Source organism: Larimichthys crocea, chromosome I (genome assembly GCF_000972845.2).
Source record: "Larimichthys crocea isolate SSNF chromosome I, L_crocea_2.0, whole genome shotgun sequence".
In the NCBI taxonomy this organism is placed as follows: domain Eukaryota; kingdom Metazoa; phylum Chordata; class Actinopteri; family Sciaenidae; genus Larimichthys; species Larimichthys crocea.
In genome coordinates, this window is record NC_040011.1 from 9,445,123 (window position 1) to 9,450,122 (window position 5,000).

Below are 5,000 nucleotides of genomic sequence, written 5' to 3' on the forward strand. Positions count from 1 at the left end.
GACAAAAGACAAACACGCGGGTGCGTGTGCGGCTCGGGATCATGTGTAATGCCCTATGTTTCAGATGCTAATTAGCGTGCGGCTCGGTCCGCAGTAAATTTTTGAGAGGCGTTCCTCCGTCTAGTCATATTAGACTTTACTCGACCCCTAATGAGGCGCCTTCCCGCCTCTTCTTCTCTTCTGATTTTACTCTCTGCCCTGCGAAGCTTGCCTCGCTCTCGTGCTCTCGGAATTTGTTCGTTAGACTGCAAAAAAAGGAGCTGTGGCTGTTGGCGGGTTAACCAGACGAGATTCTCGCCACCTCGCTTGTGTGCTTTTTCTATTTTCACTTTTTCACCAGTAAGATAGGGCCACGGCAGGACGGGGAGCCCGGGACAAGCCGGAGCCGTCCAGGTGGGTAAACACACACCGTGAGGGGGCGTCCACGTGAGGGGACGGCACACCGTGAGGGTCGGCACACCATGGAGGGGGGAGGGAACACCGTGGGGGGTCGGCACCCGTGAGGGACGGCACACCGTGAGGGAGGGCACACCGTGAGGGGGCGCCACGTGGGGAGGCACCCGTAAGGGGGTCAGCAACCACCGAGAGGGGGGCGGCACCCGTGGGGGGACGTCACACCGTAGGGGGTCGGGCACACCGTGAGGGACGGCACACCGTGAGGGGACGGCAAAACCGTGGGGGGGCGACAACAGTGAGGGGGCGGCACCCGTGAGGGGGGGCCGCAGCACCGTGAGGGTGGCACACCGTGAGGGGGGCGGCACACCGTGAGGGGGGGCGGCACAACGTGAGGGGGACGGCACAACCGGGGCGGGGACGAGCCACCGTGAGGGGACGGCACAAGCGTGGGGTCGGCACACACGTGAGTGGGGGCAGGCACACCGGGATTGGGGGGCGGCAACACGTGAGGGGACGGCACAACGATGAGGGGGCGGCACCACTGAGGGGGCGCAGCGCGGGCGATGCGACGGCGCGATCGGCAACATGGCAGCGTTAAAAATACTCCTGCTTAAATATTGATTCTTTTTTTCTCTACGATAAGAGAGTGTGTGTTTGTGTTTGTGTGTGGTGTGTTTGTGTGTGTGTGTGTGGTGTTAACAGTGTGTGTGTGGTTAACTGTGGGGGCAAAAAAGTGTGATGTGTGTGTACAGTGTGGTTTGGTGTTACTGATTGTGTATAGTGTGGTGTGTGTTTGTTATTTGTTATCTGAGCTAGCGGTAATTGCGGTCCCATAGTGCACTGTGTGGTTGTGGTGAACCACTGGAGTGAACCGGTGAAAACGCTGAAGTCAGACACACACACACACACTAACCACACCACACTGTAACACACACACACGTAACACAACCACACACACACACACACACACACACACTGTAACCCAGCACACACTGTACACACCTGTAAACACACACACCCAGTGTACACACAACACCACACACTGTAACACCCACAACACACACACTGTACACACACACACACAGTGTAACACACACACACGTGACACCCACACACACACACACAGTATATATATATATATTATAATAGATATGATATAGATATATATATATATATAGTTGGTTTTATATTGTAGATTTATATTTAGTTCTTAAGTGGTTATGATTGACATTCTTGTATTGCTTGTCTATACCTGCGTAATGTACCAAAAAGAATTTCCCCCTGGGAATTATAAAGTGATTCATGATTCTTGAACCCGTACATTCTCCTCGTCTCCTCGTCCTCCTCGTCCCCTCGTCTCCATCGTCCCTCGTACCCCGCGTCTCCCGTCCCCTCGTCTCCTCGTACCCTCGTCCCTCGTCGCCGCTCCCCGCGTCCCCTCGTCCCCTCGTCCCCCTCGGCCCCTCGTCTCCTCGTCCCAGCTCACCTTCTCCATCATGAACTGATCCACTGATGTTCTGTGGCATTTAAATTCAGCTTTGCAAACTGTGCAAATTGCCTTGTTTTGTCACGTCAGCAACTTTTTAAAATGAAACTGTTTCCAAAAGTCCTCCTTTATCCACTCTTTCCCAAGATCCTTTAGTTAGGATAGATTCATAGATATATCACACAGACTCTTACGCTTAGATAGTCATAGCCAATCCAGACCCAGTTAGGCAGCATCATTATGCACCAGACTCTCCCTTTTATTTAGGATAGATCATAGACAATGATACACAAGACTCTCCTTTAGTTTAGGATAGATCCTATCGACACATATGACTAGACTCTCCTTTAGTTAGGATAGATCTATAGACAATCTATACATAGACCTCCTTTGTTAGGCTAGATATAGGACATATATACATAGACTCTCCTTTAGTTAGGATAGATCAGACATACTATGACAGACTCTCCTTAGTTAGGCTAGATCCTATGACATATACATAGACTTCTTTAGTTCGGTAGCTAGCATGACACTATATACATCAGACTTCCTTTAGTGTAGGTAGATCATAGACATATATGCACAGGATCTTCCTTTAGTTAGTGATACGATCATAGACATACTACTACCATAACTGCCTCATTGAGCCAGGTTGGTCCGTTGCTGCGATACGTTTAACGTGTCCGCCATATTGGATGTGGCAGATCTGCCCGTAAACTAATACGAGCAGGGCCGGTTTTAGCTGTGGGCAATGTGGGCGACCACCCAGGGCGCAGTCTCCGTGAGGGCTTTAAGTTAATGCCTCTTATACACCCATTCACACACACACACTAATATATCTGGGAAACAAAGCTCTACTTTGCCACATCCACAATGGCGGCCGCCACCGGAAGTAAACAAAGCCGTGTTAATTGCGTTAATTTTTTTTAACGCGTTAATTCTTTAAAATTAATCGACAAAATTAACGCGTTAATTTTGACAGCACTAGTATATATATGTATATGTATGTATGTATGTATGTATGTATGTATGTATATATATATATAGTAGTATTAGCAGTATTTGTAGTTTCAGTCTTTTACTTGTGTTGTTTTTTTCCTTTTGTAGTATTACTTCAGTATTTACAGGATCTCTGTATTGAAAGTACTGTTCACTGTTTTTCATGTAGTATTGTAGTAACTGTATATACTGTACTACATGTACTATAGTACTGTATGTACTATAGTACTGTATGTACTATGCTGTAAATACATGACTGATAAATCTTTGAATTCTGTGCACAGACTGTTACTGTTGCTGGCTCCTTAAAGTCAACAGTAGTACTGTAGTAGTACTGTAGTAGTACTGTAGTAGTACTGTAGTACGGATGTGCTGCGGTGAGAGAAGAAGCAAACCGCGTTAAACATTGATTGAAATGTTTAACGACCTTGTTGGTTTTATAAGTTAATCATGTTGAACACGTTAAGAATTTAGAGCTCAGTGAGTGAATCATAAATACATAAATATCTAAATACATGAAGTACTCAGACAAACCATTAACGTCACTTACAGAGGCCGAGCTTCACGCTTCATGATGCTGGAGTGATGATGATCAGCGAGAGTCCCGCAATCTTTACGTGATGACAGCAGTGACAAGTGACTGAAGTCCAGCTGAAATAAAGATGATAAATATATAAACGCTCAGTCGTGTTAGACTTCAGGTAAACAAACAACCGGAGACTTCAGGTAAACAACCGGAGACTTCAAATCAAATGTTCTTTTTGCTTTTCTGCATCGATCGAGCTGCTCGTCCTCCGACGCTCTGTACGGAAGTTTCCTGGTTCTGTCTCAGAACATGAGCTGAACACAGCGGAGCGTCTTCGTGCTCCTGAACGCTGCTCAGAGTTCAGCTCTGCAGCTCTGCGAGGTGAGGGAGGCTCTGCGACCTGAAGGAGGCGCTCTGCGAGCTGAAGGAGGCGCTCTGCGAGCTGAAGGAGGCGCTCTGCGACCTGAAGGAGGCTCTGCGACCTGAAGGAGGCGCTCTGCGAGCTGAAGGAGGCTCTGCGACCTGAAGGAGGCTCTGCGACCTGAAGGAGGCTCTGCGAGCTGAAGGAGGCTCTGCGAGGTGAGGGAGGCTCTGCGAGGTGAGGGAGGCGCTCTGCGAGCTGAAGGAGGCGCTCTGCGAGCTGAAGGAGGCTCTGCGAGCTGAAGGAGGCTCTGCGAGCTGAAGGAGGCGCTCTGCGAGCTGAAGGAGGCTCTGCGAGCTGAAGGAGGCTCTGCGACCTGAAGGAGGCTCTGCGAGCTGAAGGAGGCGCTCTGCGACCTGAAGGAGGCTCTGCGACCTGAAGGAGGCTCTGCGAGCTGAAGGAGGCGCTCTGCGAGCTGAAGGAGGCTCTGCGACCTGAAGGAGGCTCTGCGACCTGAAGGAGGCTCTGCGAGCTGAAGGAGGCGCTCTGCGAGCTGAAGGAGGCGCTCTGCGACCTGAAGGAGGCTCTGCCACCTGAAGGAGGCTCTGCGAGGTGAAGGAGGCGCTCTGCGACCTGAAGGAGGCTCTGCGACCTGAAGGAGGCTCTGCGAGCTGAAGGAGGCGCTCTGCGAGCTGAAGGAGGCGCTCTGTGAGCTGAAGGAGGCTCTGCGAGCTGAAGGAGGCTCTGCGAGCTGAAGGAGGCTCTGCGACCTGAAGGAGGCGCTCTGCGAGCTGTAGGAGGCTCTGTGAGCTGTAGGAGGCGCTCTGTGAGTCAGCGGGTCGAGACCTCATCAAGGTTTTCACGTTGGCTTCGTGTGTTGGCGTCCCTCCCTCCCTCTGCGCCTCCTGCTCTGACTTGAATCAGCTGACCTTTCCTTTCGAGGTGTCTGACCTCAGAGCTGCCGAGGAGCCTTTGAGCAGCTGGACTGTGATGAAACCTCCCAGTCTCTGAGTCCGGTCCGGTCTCTGCAGGAGGCGGTTTGGAGGGTTTGGAGGATTTGGAGGATTTGATCAGCGCTGAAGCTTCGAGCCGACAGGAACAACGTGCAGACAGAGTGCATTCTGGGACTTTTACACAACAAAGTTAGTTTCCTGAAAACACAGCGAACGACCTTTGACCCCTCACCCTGTGAGCCGTTGACCTTCAGTAAGATGTTCGAACCTCCGAGTCTC

At 50.7% G+C, this 5,000-nt stretch overlaps 1 protein-coding gene across 1 annotated transcript in view; it reads left to right on the forward strand.

Moving 5' to 3' along the window:
- Nucleotides 1–5,000, forward strand: part of LOC104939281 (transcription factor COE3-like) — a 124,607-nt gene that overhangs the window by 61,483 nt on the left and 58,124 nt on the right.